Genomic DNA, 21,283 nt, shown 5'->3' on the forward strand with positions numbered 1-21,283 from the left:
ATATGCTACACATCTAATTGTAGTCCCCAGGTGTGCCTTAATACTACTTGTGGTCAGGGAATAACTGAGTGAAATACCATTAAAAGAAGTACGGTTGAGGCATGCCGAAACCGTGGTTCGGCAGGCCTGTAAATAAAGAGGGCCCACCAGATGGAATTGTTGAAAAAAGGGGCGTGGAGGGAGGGGTACCCGAATACGTCAGCCCAGTGAGGAGGGCGGCCTGACGTTAAATAGGCCGGCCCCTCCCCTCCCACAACTGCAGGCTCCGCCTGCCCATTTGTGGTCAGGGAATAACTGAGTGAAAGAAGCACGGTTGAGGCGTTAGTTGGTACTAACCAATAAAAGAAGTACGGTTGAGGCGTGCCGAAACCGTGGTTCGGGCAGGCCTGTAAATAAAGAGGGCAAAAGGTATAACTTAACCAAAACGACCTTTAATACACACATATCCCAAAACGGAAAGCAAGACCTGTAGTGCTATGTGGCCAGATCTCTAAAAGCCAGTCTGAGTTCATTCTCCGGCTGGGGAATGTACCGGCTGTAAGCAGAGGACTTCCATCGGCCCATCCTTTTGATAATATGCACTGGTATGTTGTGGCTAGATGCTGCCGAAGCTGCCCCTATACGGAAGGAATGACCCGAGAAAGCTGCAGGGTCACAACCTATTTTGGAGAGCAGGGTTCTCACGTATTGCATAAACTTCGAGGTGGTGAGTGGCGAGCCGTTGAGACTCAGAAGGGGGGCATCTGGGCCACGACCCGTCAAGGATGGGAGAAGACGATCCAACAACCGGACCGGGCACCACTGATTGCCTGTAGGGTACAGGGGAACGTCAACCGGCGGTCCCACCTGGTTGGTTTTGGAGTGTCGTAGTGTCAGGAGGAAATGATCCCCTACTTTGGTCAAATCTGCCACCCTCAGCGGGTTGGAGGCCCCGTTTAACCTACCCGCGGTGAACTCACTGGGGCGCAAGAATCCATAGAAGGCCAGGTATATGGCAAACTTGATAACATGATTTGTTCCTGCCTCAAACGGCCGTGTGTCCAACACGTCAGACAAGGCCCTAAACCTGCAGCTGTTGATCGGTTGACGTCTCGCAGGCTTACAGCCTTCCAAGCGAAGGATGCCTTTTAAGATGTTTTTAATTGGCCTGGAAGACATGAAAGCACTGTGACTGGGGTGTGTGTTGATCACATGAAACTGCACCCCTGCGAGATAAAGCTTGACCGTGCTGTGGGCGAGTTTCAGATTTAAGTGGCAAAAGGAGGTGAACGCCACCATGGTGTCTAAGGGAAAAGGATCCGAGATGCTGTACTCCATGATGAATCTGGAGAAGATGGTCAGAGCCCGATCGTACGAGCGCCTAGTGTTGACGGAGAGTGCCGATTGAGCCAGCGTGCTCCCATGGGAAATGAGTTTGGCTAGTCCAGGATGAGATCTTGAAACCGAGGTGGCGTGTCTGGGATACTCGCGGCTGTGGGGTGCAACTGGAAAAAGACCTGCAATTTGCAACGAGAAAGGGCGTCAGCTGCTGAGTTGTGGGAACCTGGCACATGCTCGCAAATTAAGTGGAACTGTAGGGTGGCAGCGAGCCAAGTGAGTCTCCTAACTAGGCTCATGATGGTGAGGGATGAGGAACGGCCCTTGTTGATTATGTCGCAGGCCGCCATGTTGTCCGTGAAACATTTTACTGTCTGACCTCCCCACCGGTGTCCCCACACCCGGGCTGTTGCCACTATGGGATAAATTTCAAAAAGGGCGGAAGTGCGGTTAAAAGACGGTAGACTGGCAGTCTCGGGTGGCCAAAAGTCTCTGAACCAATTGACCCCGCAAACGGCTGCAAATCCTGAATGTGCTGCCGCGTCGGTCCATAAGACTGGGGAGTGGTCGGAAAAAGGCGGGATGAACATATTCACCCCGTTCCAATGTGCCAGAAACTGCCTCCACATGGTCAAGTCCGCCTTGGCCTGCCCGTCCAACGAGACAGTACTCCCGTCGTGCGGGAGGCCAGGGAGCAGACAGAGGAGCCTGGAGACAAAAGCTCGGCCTTGGGGAATAATCCTCATGGCGTAGTTCAGGGAACCTAGAAGAGACAGTAGGTCTTTCCGGGATGCGGAACCTTTAACGAGGAACCCCTCGATTTCTGCCTTGATCCCCTGAACTTTGTCCGGGGGCAGGCTTGCCTGCATGGCGACTGAATCCAGGCAAATGCCTAGGAAGGTCAGTTTGGTGGAGGGACCTATTGTTTTCTCTTCGGCTACCGGAACCCCTAGGGCCGAAAAGAGTGCCACCGTTTTTACCAGGCTGAGTGGAGTGGCTGTGGGACTTTCCACTGTCAGGAAATCATCTAAGTAATGGATGATGACTGGACAGCAACCGATATTTAATAGGAGCCAGCACAGAGCCTCTGCAAATAAATCAAAAATCTTGGGGCTGCTTTTGGCCCCGAAGGTCAGGCGGATGGCGAAATAGTAAAACCCCCTCCATTTCGCACCATGCAGATGCCACAGTGATGGGTGTATGGGCAGCAGTTTGAAAGCATTGGAAATGTCCGTCTTCCCAAGCCAAGCTGCTTTCCCGGCTTTCAGGATAGCCTGAATGGCGTGATCCACTGTAGTGTACTGTAGTGAAAACTCTTCAGAGGGAATAAGAGAATTGAGGCTTGGCGTGGCGATGGAATGAGGAGCCGAGAGGTCTATGATCAATCGTTTTTTATTATTGTACTTCCCCGTGGCTACCCCCAATGGGTTGGTTCGCCAGCAGGAAAAAGGAGGGGTACAGAAAGGCCCTAACATGAAACCCTTGTCTACCTCTGTTTGCAAAAGAGTGTCGACTACAGCCGGGTCGGCCAAGGCTGACTGTAGGTTTTTACACTCTATTGTGCCTGACGGGAGTGCCACCAGACCAGTGTGGAACCCTGACGTGAAGCCTGAAACTAAAAAGTCGACTAGGTCTGGAGAGGGATGGGATTTCAAAAAGAAGGCCAGGGAATCGACCTGTACCTCGGTCAGTCAGCTCTTGGGAAAAAGGCGACTGGGGCACATGGACTTGGCGTGGGCCCGGAAGCAGGTGGAGCAGATATGCAACAACCTACAGGTACTGAAGCTGCAGCCCCCGCATTGAAGTTGTTGCATACCTGTGCCTTGCCCAAGAACACTATCGGTCTCCCCAGTTTGTCTTTGGCGGACTTCTGATCAGACCTGCTGGGGCCCGGGGTGACCTCGCTGGTGGCAGAAGAACTGGGCTCGACGGCACACAAGTTGGTGGAGTGGGAGTTTGAAGTACAAGTGGCGCATGCGGGTGGCACAAGCCCGGCAAAGTGGCGACAGAACAACTCGGTGTCCAGCTGGCCCCAATCTATCCTGATGTTAAACTGGGCAAAGGTGGACGCCGCCTTGGCTGAGAATGAGCGGTGATAATCGTAGAAGGTGGTGCCGCCGTACTTGTGCCCCAGGTCGACCAACTTGTGTAGATACAAGTCCAGCTCTTCTCTGCGATGAGGGAAGTTAAAGCAGACCATGTCCCTGAACAGACCGAAGGCCAAGACAAACTCAGGAATGGACAGCTTCCTGTTTAGTCTGGGGTCCTTGGCCTTCAGAACCACAGACAGGTCCCCGTAATTGTAAGTCTTGCTCTCGACTATGTCTTGAGAGGCAATTAACAGCGACATGAGATTCACATCCTTCCCCTCCAGAATGTCTTTCCTGATATTGGGCGGGACCATGTGAGCTGGTGTAATGATGTGAGGAATAGGGCCTGAAGGAGTTGGCATACCTATGAAGGTGCCCTGAGGGGCTGGCAAGCCAAAGACCTGAGAGGGCAGGGAACCTAGGGAAGCTGTGGAGGCCGGTACAGGGGTTTCTAATTTTTCCAGCCTCTGACTTAGGCTACTAACGGAAGCCAGAACGGACGCCATGGTGGCCTGGATTTCGGCTCAAGCGTCCTTGACACTGTCCAGTGCGTCAGTCCCTGGTTGCGGGTTGCCGGTATTGGATACCAAGATCCTGTACAACTCCGCCTTCCTGGCTGTGGCCGGAAATGGTATCCCCCTCCGTCTCAACTCGGCGGCAATCTTAGGAATGGTCCATGTCCTCATGGAACCAGGACTTGACGGAACCTGGCTACCTCCTGCGACGGGAATGGAAACCGGAGTGGGTGGCCTGGCTGGCGTGTTAGGCAGGGAGACTTCGTCTCCTTGGTCTGATGCGCGAGACATGCTGAGATGACATGAAAGGAAAAAGAGGAGATGAAAAACTCATACGACAGGGCGTTAACTGGCGCTTTTTTTTTTTTTTTTGGAAACGGGGGACATGAGGCCCTGCTAAACCCCAGGGGCTGGTGGAGGCACTAACTATGATTTGGAGCTAAGCTGTGCCATGGATGATGGCGGGGTGTAGGCCTCTGGGAAGATGAAGCCCTGACTACCCTGACCAAATAGCGAGACGCTAGCTATGATTTGGGCCGATGGGCGAAAGTACCTCCGTGTGAGGATGGGTGTTGGTCTCGCGATAACTACAAAGTGACCTGCCTAAGCTCCTGACCCCCCACCCCTGTCCCCCCCCTTTGCGCCAGTTAATGAAGAGGGGGAACTCTTGGTAACGGAACAGCATACCTTAGATGACTCTTGAGGGGTCTTAACTTGGTTGAACGTCTGGTAATGTTCAAGCAGACTACCTGTGGGTAAGCAAAACTGTGGTTGACGCTATGGATGAGAACTGACTCAAACGAAGTAATGCCCTACGAGCGCCAACCCTAGTGTGCGAGGGGGGGCCGGCCTGCGTAGGTGCCCCCCCTGGACCTACCACTAAGGGGGGGTGACCAGACTGAGGTATGAACCAGGAGATGTCGTGACCTGGCAGCGGCATGAGCCAGTTGTGCGTCCGTGCAGTGATGGACGAGTGACCGTGGATGCATAAGAAGGTGGGTCTCAAAGGTCGAAGACCCGTGGCGTGGAGACCGGAAAAGGACGGGGATGGCAAGGCTTGCGGGAGCGTGAGTCCTGTGAGACCCCCCCCCCTTCTTACCTGCGGTTGGACGACCCCCAACCCCCCCCCTTTCCCACCTGCGGTTTGATGTGTGGAATACCGATCCCCCCCCCCCCCCATGGAATAAAGCATGGGTACCCAATTGTGACAACCATAAAATTTAGGGATGCACCAAAATGAAAATTCTGGGCTGAAACCGAAAATGCAGGATGCCCTTGGCCGAAAACCGAAACCGAAAATGACTTTTTTCCCCCAAATGATTTTAAATTAGATAGAACAGGGGCATACGACAGAAACAGGCAGCGATGCACACCTGTAGCTAATATGTAGTATATGTACTGTGACGGGTTGGCAAGTAGTTAATTTAATTACCAATGATATTTGTATTATGCAGCATGAGGGGGTTAATGTATTGCCACTGCTGGTCACTGATGCATTAGTGACAGACCAGTGGCAGTTAATTAACCCCTTTGTGCTGCATTAGTGCAACCAGTATCAGTGTTAATTAACCCTGGTTGCACTGATACTGGTTGCACTAATGCAGCACAAAGGGGTTAATTAACTGCCACTGGTCAGTCACTAATGCATCGGTGACCAGCAGTGGCAATACATTAACCCCCTCATGCTGCATAATACTAATACCATTGGTAGAGTATCATCAGTATAGTATCGCAGGGCTGCTCCACTATTTAAACCAGCTGTGCAAGATCAAGTCAGTAAAAGTGACAGAAGACAGCAGCACATCCAATTTCCAAAATAAAAATTGTCTTACAAACAGTTAACTGCTCAAGATTAGTGGAGTTCAGTAAACAGGTAATGGGTTTGTGAAACTTCTAACCTGAACCAACAGTAAATCCTCCAAAAATAAAATAAAAAACTCATGCAGCACACACAGAGCTCAAACTAGCTGAATGGAAGCTGAAATGGTTAACAGCCATGTGTTCCTGCAGGTCTTCTTCTTATCAGTGTATCAGGCAATGTACAGCTAAGGGAGATAAAACATAAGGAGTGAGGGGAGAGGAGGCTGATCAGTAACCTGCACCATGCCTGAATACACAGCTATCTGGAACACACTGCAGTCCACCAGCATTCCAATGTGACATTGCTCTAATTCTAGTCATACCTTCTTCTTGCCGTGCAGCTATCTGCTGGTGCTCTCAGTCAAATGTGGCAGGCTGGAGAGGGGCGGGGGAGGAGTGTTTTACTGCATGCTGACTGGCTGTGGATGGAAGGGAGGAGGAGCTCCACATTTCAGCCCGCCCAGCTCTCTCACTGACTCACTCACTCTCACTGTGCTGGAAGGAGTCACACTGCAGAATGTAGTGCTACACTGTCAGCACACCGCCCCTGAATCCGGGATAGCAGTGATAGTGGACCTGGCCGGCTAATATCAGCGGCCATACATTTTCGGCATCCTTAACCCCTTATCGGATACTCACATTTTCGGCCGAAATTATCGGTGGCCGAAATTTCGGTGCACCTCTAATAAAATTAGAATATCATCAAAAAACGAATTTATTTCTGTAATTCAATTCAAAAAGTCAAACTTATATATTTTATATTGATGCGTTACACACAGAGTAATATATACTTCAAGCATTTCTTTCTTTTCATTCTGATGATTATGACTTACAGCTAGAGAACCCCAAAATTCAGCATTTAAGAAAATTTTGAATATTCCAAAAGACCAAAAAAAAGATTTTTAATACAGAAATGTTGGCTTACTGAAAAGTATGTCCATGTACAATATACTGTAGTAGGCACTCAATACTTGGTCAGGGCTCCTTTTGCATTAATTACTGCCTCAATGCGGCGTGGTATGGAGGCAATCAGCCTGTGTCACTGCAGAGGTGTTATGGAAGCCCAGGTTTCTTTGATAGCGGCCTTCAGCTCATTTGCATTGTTGGGTCTGGTGTCTCCTATCTTACTCTTGACAATACCCCACAGATTCTCCATGGGGTTTAGGTCAGGCAAGATTGCTGGCCAGCCAAGCACAGTGATACCATGATCATTAAACCAGGTATTAGTACTTTTGGCAGTGTGGGCAGGTGCCAAGTCCTACTGGAAAATTAAATTTGGCATCTCCATGAAGCTGGTCAGCAGAGGGAAGCATGAAGTGCTCTAGAATTTGATGGTAAAAGGACGGCGCTGACTTTGGACTTGATAAAACACAGTAGACCAACACCAGACAATGACATGGCTTCCCAAATCTCCACTGACTGTGGAAACTTCACACTGGGCCTTATGCAACTTGGATTCTGTGCCTCTCCACTCTTCCTCCAGACTTTGGGACCTTCATTTCCAAATGAAATGCAACATTTTCCACAGTTTGTGATGATTTCGGGAACCATGTCATCTGCTGGAGTTGATCCACTGTGTTTTATCAATTCAAAAGTCAGCGCAGCCCTCTACCAGGAAATTCTAGAGCACTTCATGCTTCCCTCTGTTGACCAGCTTTATGGAGATGCAGATTTCATTTTCAAGCAGGACTTGGCACCTGCCCACACTGCCAAAATTACCAATACCTGGTTTATTGATCATGGGATCACTGTGCTTGGTTGGCCAGAAAACTCGCCTGCCTACCACGCCCCATAGATGCAGTAATGAATGCAAAAGGAGCTCCAACCAAGTACTGAGTTCATACTATACCGTACAAGGACATACTTTTCAGTAAGCCAACATTTCTGTATTTTAAAAAAAAACTTTTTTTTTTAAATCTATTTTATGTAATCTAATTTTCTGAGATGCTGAATTTTGGCTTTTCACTGGCTGTAAGCCATAATCATCAAAATATATCACTCTGTGTAACTCATCAATATAAAATATGAGTTTCACTTTTTGAATTTAATTACTGAAATTAACTTTTTGGTGAAATTCTAATTTTATGAGATGTGCCTGTAGAGTATATTTTACAGAGATTTTGAGATTATACTGTATAGTATATTTATGGAGATTTTGAGATTTAAAAGCAATGGTTTAATTTCCTCTAGACCTGTGCTGCTTTGCACTGTTGACAGATTTTGAAAAAAAAAAAAAAAATAGATTGTGCGGATCAGACAGAGCATGGTTAGCACTTGCTCGTACTTGCATGCCATCCAATTCATGTATGGCCACCTAACCACTTGTCGACTGCCGCAAGTACATATACTGCGGCGGTCAGCCCCTCCTGGGCAAAGTGACGTACCGGTGTTCGATGTCCGCCGGTCACTCGGGATCTCCCACTGGAGAGGGAGACAGGCAGGTGGCTGATGTAAACAAAGCCACCTGTCAATCTCCCTGGTGTAACTGCAGAGATTATACGATCCTGCTATGTAGGATCGTATGTCTCTGTGGTTACATCAAAAGCCACGCCCCTTGACAGTTAGAAGCATGCCCCTAGGGACACACTTAACCCCTGGATCTCTAATAAAGTTAACCCCTTCCCTGCCAGTGTCATTTTTACAGTAGCAGTGCATATGTTTAGCACTGATTACTGTAGTAATGTCACTGGTACCCCCAAAAGTGTCAAAAATGTTAGTCAGAGGTCCGATCTGTCCGCCGCAATGTTGCAGTCCCGCAAAAAAAAAATCGCAGTTCGCCGCCATTACTAGTTAAAAAAAAACAATAAAAATGACATAAATCTTTCCCTTAGTTAGTAAACACAATAACTTTTGCGCAAACCAATCAAAATTCGCTTACTGTGATTTTTTTCCAAAAATATGTAGCAGAAAACAAATTGGCCTAAACTGTTAAATTTTGATTTTTACATTTTTTTTGGGGGGGGGGGGGGGATTTCATATAAAAATAAATAAATAAATAAATATTGTTTCTCTTACGTCCTCCGACAGTCGCCGCCCCTCATATAGTCTTCACCAATGGGTATTGACTTCCGCTCCGCAGGAGTAGCTAGGCATAAGACTTGTTAGAAACAAAAGCTTTTAGCATAGACACACCCATGGGGGCTGTCCCACTGGTCAATACCCCCCCTGCAGTAAGCCATCCCAACTCAGTTTGTCTCTGCCTAGCGTTAGGAGTAGATAGGCTTCCCTGTGCTGGGGCTACAGTCTCAGCCTTCTAATATTTACTTATGATTTTTCTTTGCAAGAATGTCAGTTTTTTCTTTGCTTTATTAGCTGTTTATTTTGTCAGCTTTAGTTTTAGTCGGATCTTCGGATGAAGATGGAATTTGCGGAGCTGGGAATCGGACTGGCCGCCCTGGCTCTCCAGGGCAGAGGGTCAGAGGGATCCCCAGCCCGCCATCGAGCGTTCGGCTATGGTTCGCCCTGGCGCTATGAACGACCCATCCCTGTTCGCAGCAGGGATGCAGCCTGTGAGGTGGCTACCTCACTGGACGCTTATGCGGTTAAGTGCTGCAGTGTCCTGCGTTTTGGCTGACGGCATTCCCTGCCATCTGAGGACAGAGGCTTTCCGTTAATAGAGGCACCCCACGCCATCTGGTACAGGTAAGTACTTTTCTGTGTGGGGCCTCTGTCTGGGGTGGCAGTCCTGTGTTGCTGTGTGTTCCCTTACATCTGTGCGTTTGTGGGGCTCCTTGATGCGATCCCTGCGGGGGTCTTTTTTATTGCACTGCTGGCGCTGTGTGGTTTTGGGGGCCCCTTTCCTGTGTCACTTTCAGTGTTTGGGAGGTGCAGACTGTGTGTGAAGCGACCGCTGTGGCTACAAACCACGTGGTCCGCCATTTTGGATGTGGGCAACATGTCTGGCTTCACTATGGGTTTTGCTAACAGCTTGCTGTGTGGTGTTTTGGCGCCATCTTGTGTGTGGCAGAACGATCGTTGCGAGCACATGTCAGCGGCCATCTTGCCGAAGCCTCCCATTACTTTCTATGGGCAGCCATTTTCCCTTAGCCTTGCAGCATATAGTTCAGCCTCTGGTGACCTCACTTCCTTTTCCTTTGGCGCAGCGATCGGTGTGGTAACACTCTGTGGGGCTCTGCAGACTGTCTCTTCCATATCTCTCTGTTTTATCCTTCCTGGCTCAGTTTTGTCCCTCTTGGGGGGTCTGTGTACACAGTGTATTTAGCGGTGGGCTGTGCAATCCGCAGAGCTTTTAAAGGGCCAGTACTTTTTTGTCATTGTATTTTGCAATGGAATCTCAGGACAGCAAATTCCTCCCAGCTTTGGTGGGGGATCCCAGTTCTGCTGAACCCCCGTTATACCAAATTTGGCCGCTGTGGTGGCGACTTTAGTGTCCAAAATGGAGGTGCTGATGGCTGAATGAGCTGCTAGGAAAAGGCATGGATTATCTTTCTCCTCTGATTCAGATGGTGATGTGGCTGCTGTGGCTGGCGTGCCCTTTTCAGGCTCGTCCCTGGACCCACTGGGGCCTGAGGGGGAGGCGGAGGTGGAAGGGGTTGATGATTCTCCCCCGAGGTCGCCTGAAGAACGTGCAGCTATGGATGCGTTGATTTCTTCCGTAAAAGAAACACTGCATTTGGAGGATGAGCCCACTCCTTCGGGCATTGTGTCCTCCTTTGGTACACATAGGACCCGCAAGTCGGCGCAGGTTTTTCCCTGCCCCGCTGAGTTTCATCACACTGTGAATGAACAATGGCGCAGTTTAAATGCCCTTTCACGGTGCCTATTCGGTTTAAACTGCTTTACCCCTTTGCGCCTTCTACGGATTTGCGTTGGTGTGTGTCTCCCCAGGTGGATCACACGGTGGCCGTGTTAAACAAGGCTACTCTGGTTCGCACTGAGGATGCCCCGGTGTTCCGGGATCCTACGGACAGGAGGTTGGAGTCTCTTGCCCGCCATGCCTACATGGTGGCGGGTTCCATGCTCAAACCTATTTTCGCTTCTGTCATGGTGGCTCAGGCAGTGGCAGATTGGACTAAGGTGCTTAGACGCACTCTCGCGCCTGATTCTGCCCCCCCTGGTACGCTGGCAATGGTGGACCAAATTCATCAAGGGGTCATGTATTTGTGCGATGCGGCCTTGAATGAGTCCCCTTTGGCTGCACGCCTCTCTAGTGTCGCGGTACTTAACCGTCGACTGATCTGGCTGAAGAGCTAGTCGGCTGACTTTCCCTATGCAGGGTGTCGCCTTTTTGGCGAGGCTTTGGATACGTTGGTGAAAGGAGTCACTGGGGGCAAAAGCACTCTGCTGCCCCAGAATCCGAAGAACAAGCCTTTTCGCGCCAAGCGGGGTCCCGCCTTTAGACCCAATCAGGGGTCCTTTCGTGCCTTTAAGCCACAAAACAAGGGCAAACCTTTCAAGGGCCAAGGTGGCCAGAAAAAGCCCTGGGCGGGCAAGCAGAAGTCCGGCCATGCCGGTGCGGCGGCTCAATCCGCCTCTGCCTGAAGGGACGCCCTCACCCATTTCAGGGGTGGGGGGGGCGTTTGCGCGGTTTCCTCCAACCTTGGCTGCTCCGAATTCCGGACAGGTGGGTTCAGGAAATCATTCGATCAGGATACAAGATCGAATTCCTTTCACGGCCGGAGGACAGATTCTTTCCCTCAAATCTTCATTTGACCCCAGGGCGCCTACAGGACCTGCATCAAGCGGTGCAGGACCTCCTTGCCCAGGGGTTGAGTGTCCCGGTGCCTCATCGGGACAGGTTTTGGGGGTTTTATTCGACTCTGTTCACTGTGCCCAGAAAGGAGGGCAAGGTGCGTCCTATCCTGGACCTGAAAGCTCTGAACCGCTTTGTGCGCGTTCGAAAGTTCCGTATGGAATCCCTCTGCTCGGTGGTGGCCTCCCTGAGTCCAGGGGAATTCCTGGCCTCTATAGACCTGAAGCATGCGTACCTGCACATCCCCATTTTCGAGGGTCATCAGAGGTACCTCCGGTTCGCCATAGCGGAGGACCACTATCAGTTCGTAGCGCTACCTTTCGGTCTCGCTTCGGCTCCAAGGGTCTTTTCTGGGCCTGTTGCGGGCACAGGGCATTGCGGTCTTGGGATATCTGGACGATCTCCTGTTAAGATCGAGTGCCAGTCAGAGTCTGTTGTGCGATCTGTCGACTACGGTACAGACGCTCCAGGAGTTCGGTTGGACCATCAACGTTCAGAAATCGACGTTGTGTCCTTCGGTTCGTCTTCCCTATCTGGGAATGATTCTGGACTCTGTACAAGATTACAAAAATTTAATTTACAGGGACCTGGGATAAGAAGGAAGTGAACTTCCTGGATCTCACTATATCACAGCAGGAAGGTAAACTAACTACTAGAACACACTTCAAATCAACTGATAGAAACAGTTATATACCCACCCATAGCTGTCACCGAAACTGGATAAAAGGCATACCAAAAGGACAAATGTTAAGATTAAAAAGAAATTGCGGAGATCAACAGATACTGGAAGAACAAACCCAAATGCTGATGACGAGATTTAAGGAAAAAGGATACAAACAGAATGAATTAGAAAAGGTGAAAAAAGAGGTTGAGCAAATAGATAGAGGAAAATTGTTGGAAGATAAAATAAAACAGAATAACCACTATGGACTTGCTTTTATTACAAATTACAATGTTCGACACAAGGAAATCAAACAAATTATACAAAAACACTGGCATCTTCTTCTGAGAGATGAACAACTCAAAGAAATTCTCCCTGAACGGCCAAAATTTATCTACAGGAGAGGTCCAAACCTGAGAGATAAATTAGCAAAGAATGTCCCCAATCCCCCCCAAAAATAGTGCACCTTCTTTGATCTAAAAGGTTTTTATACAGGCGGGAGATGTAAACCATGCAGAACAGTAAAAATTAGGAAAAAAAGAACATTCGAATTTACATCAAACACCACGAATAAAACCTATAAAATCAAGAATTTAATAACTTGCCAAAGTACAAACGTCACGTATTTGTTGACTTGCCCATGCAAGCTACAATACGTGGGACGTACTACGAGGAACCTAAAAACACGCATTGGGGAACACATAGATAATATAAGAAAGGGTTTCAGATACCATAGTGTTTCCAATCATTTCCGTTTGAAACATAATAAAGATCCCACCTTACTCACATTTTGTGGTATTGATATCATTGAGCCCCACTGGAGGGGGAAAAATATGAGGATTGCAGTTTCGCGTAACAAAACCAAATGGATCTACCTACTATCCACGCTACATCCCAAAGGAATTAATATAGATATGGATATAAACTGCTTCATATCCAATCCATAAAAAATATACTGTGCTTAAGATAATCCAGGTAATTTTTCCCAAAAATTAGGTACCTAATATATGTGTGAATGGATGCAAATGTATTCACTATACTTATATACACCACCCCAACACTATTAAAAATATTTTGTATGTATATATATATATATGAAAAAACACAAAAAAATATAAAATAACCTTTATAATAATAATTTTATTATCACTTTTATTTATTCACATGAGATTTTATATAGAGTATTTGTAATACAATGGTGATTTATATTGATGTTGTTTCACACATTTATATATTTTTAAATAATTATTTGGTTATTTATCAGATGAATTTTAAGGATATTAACTAATGGTATTTAAGAGGGAGTTTAATGTTTAATATTTATCCAGGGCATTTTTATTATAAAGCTATACATATGAAAAAATTTATATTTTATTTTAAACTAATTTTATTATATTTATATAAATATTATGACCATTCACTGTTTATGATACGTATCTACTGTTTAAAATTGATATAGGTATTGTATAGGCGTTGTGCGGGCTGCTAGTCCACCCCACTACCCAGTATTGAATCAATATAGGGATATATATGAGGAGAATTGGATTTAATTATTGGTATGGGGACACATCTCGACAATATAAACTCCTTCCGGCTGCTTAATTGTGGGCGGGATGAGGGGCGGAGCTTTCAATATATGAGTCCAGATCTCCCTGTGATTTCCAAACTCTGAGGACGTCACTGGAAGTGACGAAACGCGTCAGTTTGGACCGCACAGCATCATTACGTCACGTTGAGGTGGAGCGCAAGCCGGAAGTGAGCCCGTCGCTCCGTGAGGAGGACGAGCAACTCGCACCGCTAGACCACCAGTGATGTTTTAAAGCTTTTTAAACTTGTTTTACCTGATTGAATGGGAAATAAAGGTGTTTCTTAGCCATACTACACTATTTGGAGCCTTTTTATCTCTTTTATATACCACCATTGACCGAGCACCCCGGAGCTTAGAGGAACTTTCAGCAGTTCGGAGGATCAAACAAAGGGGAAATCTATTGAGCCCAGGGGGCTTTTCAAGCGAGATTGGTTCTAGTGCCATACGGCATTTAGAGCCCACCTAATTTGGTAAGTGATCCATTTTACCTATTCACAAGGGATTTGATGTCACGGCCAACCACGCCGGAGCACTTGCACTTTTGAATTTGAAGATTTATTTGTTACCAAGGACATTATCACCAATTTTGAGCACTGAAGTCACTTTATACATTTTGGACTATTTTTTGGTTATTTATGCATATATATATTTTGCAGTGATTTTATATTTTTCCACTCACAATTTGGATCTGGTTTTATACCTATATGCTTATTTATCATGCACTAATTTGCACACTTTTTTTTTTAAAATCGATGGAGTTTCTCTTGATGTTTATTTTGATGCTTATTTGTTGAAACATTTTTTACACTGGTATTTCACTTACTACATAAAAAGCGACATAGATACTGGCATCCATTGATTTTAGCAAGCGCTGTATTTGGTCTTTTATAAGACCATATATGTTCAAATATCCCCTATATATATACAACATGTCACGAACCGGCAGGGCTGGTAGTGGATCCTCAGGACCAGAGAGGCGATGGCACGGGTTGTACTAGAGGACCGGTTCTAAGCAGTTACTGGTCTTCACCAGAGCCCGCTGCAAGGCGGGATGGATTTGCTGCGGTGGTAACTACCAGGTTGTGTCCCCTAGTAACAACTCGATCTCTCTGGCAGCTGATATGGCGTGGTACACAGGGAGTAGGCAAGAACGTAGTCGGACGTAGCAGAGGTCAGGGCAGGCGGCAGAGGTTCAAAGGCGAGTCGTCGGTAGCAACGGGTTTGGCAACAGGCAAAGCAAACAAACACAGCAGGGAACGCTTTCTCAGAGGCACAAGGCACAAAGATCCGGCAGGAAGCTGTGGGAGGAGAAGGTATTTATGAGCAGTGCACAGGTGAAGCCTAATTAAATCAGCACTGCCTCTCACAAACCTTAACCCTTAATAACCAGTTTGGACCAGGCACCAATCACCTGTGCACTGGTCCTTTAGATCTAAGAGTCCCGGTGCGTGCACGCCCAGGAGAGCGGGAACGCACACGCCGAGACGCAGGAGCGCCGCCTGGGGACACACGCTGTAAGCGCTCCGAGGCCAGCAGGGGGCCCGTAGCACTCAGCGTAACAGTACCCCCCCTTTGGTCTCCCCCTCTTTTTGGTACCCAGGAACTCGCGGATGAGGCTGCGGTCCAGGATGTTCTCCTCCGGCTCCCAAGATCTCTCCTCAGGACCGCAGCCCTCCCAATCGACCAAAAAAAAATCTTTTCCCCCGGATGACCTTGGTCGCTAGGACTTCTTTGACCGAAAAAATATCAGAGTTACCAGCGACAGGGGTGGGAGAAAGAAGTTTAGGAGAGAAGCAGTTAAAGATAGCAGGTTTGAGAAGGGAGACATGGAAAGAGTTATGGATTCGGAGAGAGGGTGGAAGATGGAGCTGGTAGTACACCTGGTTAATGCGTCTCTTGATTTTAAAGGGACCCAAGTAACGAGGGCCCAACTTGTAACTTGGGACCTTAAATCTGATGAATTTCGAGGAGAGCCACACTTTGTCACCGGGACTGAACTCCGGAGGAGCTCTGCGACTTTTATCGGCCTGGAACTTCATACGGGCCGAGGCCTTGAGGAGGGCTGAGTGGGTCTCTCGCCAAATAGAAGAGAAGTCCTGAAGGAGGTCCTCTACAGCTGGTACAGAAGAGGGAGCAGAGGTCCGAGGCAGAGGTGGCAGAGGATGACGACCATAGACCACAAAAAATGGGGACTTATTGGAGGCAGAAGATTGCTTGAAATTATAAGAAAACTCTGCCCAAGGGAGTAAATCCGACCAATCATCTTGACTGGAGGACACAAAGTGGCGTAGATAATCTCCCAGAATCTGGTTCACCCGTTCTACTTGGACTGAGGGTGATACGAGGAAGAAAAGTCCAACTTGACTCCGAGCTGACCACAGAGAGCCCTCCAAAATCTGGAAACGAACTGCACCCCGCGGTCCGAGACAATGTGTCTGGGAAGGCCGTGAAGGCGGAAGATGTGTAGAAAAAACTGTTTGGCCAACTGAGGCGCGGACGGGAGACCAGGCAGGGACACAAAGTGAGCCATCTTCGAAAATCGGTCCACCACGACCCAGATGACCGTCATACCATGGGAGGAGGGAAGATCAGTGATAAAGTCCATGGCGATGTGCGACCAAGGGGTCTCGGGAACAGGAAGAGGCAGAAGAAGACCCGCAGGTTTCTGACGAGGAGTTTTGTCACGAGCGCAGATCACACAGGACTGGACGAATTCTGTGACTTCTCTCTCCAGAGAGGGCCACCAATATCTTTGGGAAATTAATTGAAGAGATTTCTTAACTCCAGGATGACCGGCAAAAAGGGAAGAGTGGACCCACTTGAGAATTTGTAAGCGCTGACGAGGAGGAACGTAGGTCTTGCTGGGGGGAAGAAGACGCAGGTCCACAGGAGCAACCGAGATGAGACATTCTGGAGGGATAATGTGTTGAGGAGTGGGTATGTCACCCACCACATCTGAAGAGCGAGAAAGGGCATCTGCCCTGATGTTCTTAGCAGCTGGGCAGAAATGAATCTGGAAATTGAAGCGGGCAAAGAAGATGGACCAACGGGCTTGGATTTAGTCTTTGAGCTGACTGGAGGTAGGCTAGGTTTTTGTGGTCCGAAAAGATGATCACAGGGTGAGGAGCACCCTCGAGAAGATGCCTCCATTCCTCCAGGGCCACTTTAATTGCCAGCAGTTCTCTGTCCCCAATAGAGTAATTCTTCTCGGCGGAGGAAAAGGTTTTAGAGAAGAAGCCACAAGTTATGGTCTTGCCTCTGGATGACTTCTGAGTTAGCACAGCTCCGGCTCCCACTGAGGATGCATCCACTTCCAGATAGAATGGCTTGGAAGAATCTGGCCGGGACAGAACAGGTGCAGAAGCAAAAGCGGCTTTCAGGGATCGGAAGGCCTCTTCAGCGTGAGGAGGCCAGGTCTTGGGATTAGCACCTTTTCTAGTCAAGGCCACAATGGGAGCCACCAGGGTGGAATAATGAGAAATAAATTGTCTGTAGTAGTTGGCGAAACCCAGGAACCTCTGTATGGCTCGGAAGCCAGAGGGGCGTGGCCAGTCCAGAACTGCTGAGAGCTTGGCAGGATCCATTTGCAGTCCTTGGGCAGAGATGATATACCCCAGAAAGGGCAAGGAGGAACGCTCAAACAGACACTTCTCTATCTTGGCATAGAGGCGATTACTCCTGAGACGGGTGAGAACTTGTTGGACATGGACTCGGTGTTGCTCCAAATTAGAGGAAAAAATAAGGATATCATCCAGGTATACTACTAAACAAGTGTAAAGAAGGTCCCGGAAGATGTCATTAACGAACTCCTGGAAGACTGCAGGAGCGTTACAGAGCATCACTAAGTATTCAAAATGACCGTCCCTGGTGTTGAAAGCGGTCTTCCACTCGTCTCCCTTTCGAATGCGGATCAGGTTGTAGGCCCCGCGGAGATCCAGCTTGGTGAAAATCTTGGCTCCTCTGAGACGGTCAAACAGCTCAGAGATTAGAGGCAGAGGATAACGGTTTTTAATGGTAATTTTATTGAGTCCTCTATAGTCAATGCAGGGGCGGAGAGAACCATCCTTTTTAGACACAAAGAAAAAACCGGCTCCAGCAGGGGAAGAAGACTTCCTAATAAACCCTCTCTCTAAGTTCTCACGTACATAGTCTGACATGGCCTGAGTCTCTGGAGGTGAGAGAAGAAAAATTCTGCCCCAAGGTGGAGTAGAGCCAGGTAACAGGTCAATAGGACAATCATAAGGCCTGTGAGGAGGAAGAGTCTCAGCTTGCTTTTTACAGAAGACATCCGCAAAACGGTGGTAAGGCTTGGGGAGACCTGGTGGCGGAGGAACTAGCGGGTCCCGTTTGATAGGAGCAGGCTTGAGACACCGGTCAGAGCAGGAGGAACCCCAACGCAAAATCTCACCGGTGGACCAATTCAGGACAGGACAATGGCGTTGCAACCACGGTAGAACTTCCTTGGGACAAGTTTAGCAAGGCAGTCTCTGCGGAGGTAACCCGGGCAGGTTCCTCGAAAACATTACGAAACTCCTGACAAAAATTCTGGACAGATGTGGTGGCTGATTCAGCGCGATCCCAAAACGGTGTAGCCCAGGCCAGGGCCCTCCCGGAGAGCAGACTGAGGATGAAGGCTACCTTGGCTCGCTCAGATGGAAACTGGTCAGACAGTAGCTCGAGGTGAAGAGAGCACTGAGACAGGAACCCTCGGCACAATTTAGGATCTCCGTCGTACTTGTCTGGCAGAGACAAGCGGATTCTGGACCCGGTGGCAACTGCTGGTATGGGAGGTGCAGCAGATGCTGACGGAGGAGCTGGCTGTTGTTGAGTTGGCAGGAGCTGCTGCAACATAGCGGCCAGCTGGGCCAACTGTTGACCTTGCTGGGCCACAATGGTGGTGAGGTCCGCTAGGCTTGGCAACGGAACATCAGCGGGATCCATGGCCGGATCTTACTGTCACGAACCGGCAGGACTGGTAGTGGATCCTCTGGACCAGAGAGGCGATGGCGCGGGTTGTACTAGGGGACCGGTTCTAAGCAGTTACTGGTCTTCACCAGAGCCCGCTGCAAGGCGGGATGGATTTGCTGCGGCGGTAACTACCAGGTCGTGTCCCCTAGTAACAACTCGATCTCTCTGGCAGCTGATATGGCGTGGTACACAGGGAGTAGGCAAGAGCGTAGTCGGACGTAGCAGAGGTCAGGGCAGGTGGCAGAGGTTCAAAGGCGAGTCGTCGGTAGCAACGGGTTCGGCAACAGGCAAAGCAAACAAACACAGCAGGGAACGCTTTCGAGGCACAAGGCACAAAGATCCGGCAGGAAGCTGTGGGAGGAGAAGGTATTTATGAGCAGTGCACAGGTGAAGCCTAATTAAGTCAGCACTGCCTCTCACAAACCTTAACCCTTAATAACCAGTTTGGACCAGGCACCAATCACCTGTGCACTGGTCCTTTAGATCTAAGAGTCCCGGTGCGTGCGCGCTCAGGAGAGTGGGAACGCACGTGCCGAGACGCAGGAGCGCCGCCTGGGGACACACGCTGTGAGCGCTCCGAGGCCAGCAGGGGGCACGGAGCGCTCAGCGTAACACAACAGCTGCAAAGCATATTGTTTTTAGGCTAAGAGTTTTTAAATTTTAAATTTAATTAATATCTAAATCTATATTAATTACCTTTGTAACCCCATTGGCGCGAGGAATATAGTTTTGTATATATTTATCAGTTACTCTGCTCAAGCGAAAGTGGTTCTGCCGGAGGACAAGCTCCGGACCCTTCAGGACGAGATCAGGTCCCTCAGGGACAACCAATCCTCGTCACTCAGGACCTGTTTGCAGTCCCTGGGGTTGATGGTATCAGCCTTCGAGGCGATACCCTTTGCTCAGTTTCACACGCGGTCTCTTCAAGCGGAGATCCTGGCCAGGTGGGACAGACTACCTCAGTCCTTGGATCTGAGTGTCTCGTTGAGTCGCCAGACCAGAATGGTTCTTCTGTGGTGGCTTCAGTCCCCGGCTGTGTCGGAAGGGAAATCCTTCTGTCCGTTACTGTGGACAGTGATTACCACGGATGCCAGCCTGTCGGGCTGGGGTGGAGTACTGGGCAACCTGTCTGCCACGGGCACTTGGTCGGAGGAGGAATCCTCCCTTCCGATAAACATATTGGAATTAAGAGCGATCAAACTCTGTCTCTTCCAGTGGTCGGATCGACTTCGGGGCCGGCCCGTTCGGGTACAGACGGACAATGCTACCGCGGGGGCTTACATAAACCACCAAGGGGGCACCAGGGGTGCCCGGGCGGCCCGGGAGGTGACCGACATTCTGTCTTGGGCCAAGACTCATGTCCCGGCGATTTCGGCAATTCACATTCCGGGTGTGGAGAATTGGCAGGCAGATTATTTGAGCCGCCAGACCCTGGATCAGGGGGAATGGTCCCTACACCCTGGAGGTCTTCCAAATGCTGTGTGCGAAGTGGGGATCCTCAGTCGTGGATCTGTTCGCGTCTCGGCTAAACCACAAGGTGGAAAGGTTCGTGGCAAGAACGCACGATCCTCGGGCGGACGCCTCGGATGCGCTGGTGGCCCCTTGGCATCAGTATCGTCTGATGTATGCCTTTCCTCCGATTCAGTTGTTATCCAGGTTCCTTCGCAGGTTGGCCTCGGAACCGAACTTGGTGATTCTGGTGGCACCGGACTGGCCGCGCCGGTCCTGGTACGCGGAAATCGTTCACCTAGCAGTCGAGCCTCCTTGGCGGCTGCCAATGCGAGAAGATCTACTGTCTCAGGGAGCGATCTTCCATCCTGCTTTACAGTTGCTGACTTTAACGGCCTGGCTGTTGAAAGCCAGGTCCTGAGAGACAGGGGTCTCTCCCCAGAGGTCATTCCTACCTTAATCAAGGCTAGAAAAGCCTCGTCTGGTAAAATTTATTACCGAAGCTGGAAAGCTTATTTTGCCTGGTGTGAGTCCAGGGGGTTTCTCCTCACTCATACTCGGTGACGAGTGTTGGCTTTCCTCCAGACTGGTGTGGACCAGCGCCTGGTGCTGGCCACGATAAAGGGCCAGGTATCTGCACCGGCTGTTCTTTTTTTCCACGCCCTGTGGCGTCTCATTACTTAATTCGCACCTTCATTCAAGGTGTGCGACATTTGGCCCCTCCCTGGAGGGAGCCTTTACCTCCATGGGACTTGAACTTGGTTCTGTCTGTGTTACAGCGTTCTCCCTTTGAAAACATCCGGGAGATATCGTTGCCTCTGCTGTCTAAGAAGGTTGCCTTTCTAGTGGCGATCACTTCGGCTCGCAGGGTGTCGGAGTTGACGGCATTGTCTTGCCGCTCTCCTTACCTGGTGGTTCATAAAGATAAGGTGGTCTTGCAACCTAATTCGTCATTTCTCCCTTAGGTGGTGTCTGACTTTCACCTTAATGAGGACATTGTTTTGCCTTCGCTCTCTGCGAGGCCTAAGCATCCTAAGGAGGTTGCGTTGCATTCCTTGGATGTTGTCAGGGCGATCAGGGTTTACCTGACGTCCACTGAATCCTTTTGGAAATCGGATTCCC

The 21,283-nt window shown here is 49.2% G+C and overlaps 1 long non-coding RNA gene and 1 pseudogene across 3 annotated transcripts in view; one reads left to right on the plus strand and one right to left on the minus strand.

Moving 5' to 3' along the window:
- The window catches only part of LOC309556606, a 247,410-nt gene that overhangs the window by 66,815 nt on the left and 159,312 nt on the right, over positions 1-21,283 (plus strand). The gene's annotated exons all lie outside the window — the stretch shown is intronic.
- LOC309544487 lies at positions 3,009-3,913 on the minus strand (annotated as a pseudogene). Its single transcript has one exon. The product of its transcript is annotated as an uncharacterized misc_RNA (transcript).

Source organism: Pelophylax lessonae, assembly GCF_965119305.1.
Source record: "Pelophylax lessonae genome assembly, chromosome: 1".
Lineage (NCBI taxonomy): Eukaryota > Metazoa > Chordata > Amphibia > Anura > Ranidae > Pelophylax > Pelophylax lessonae.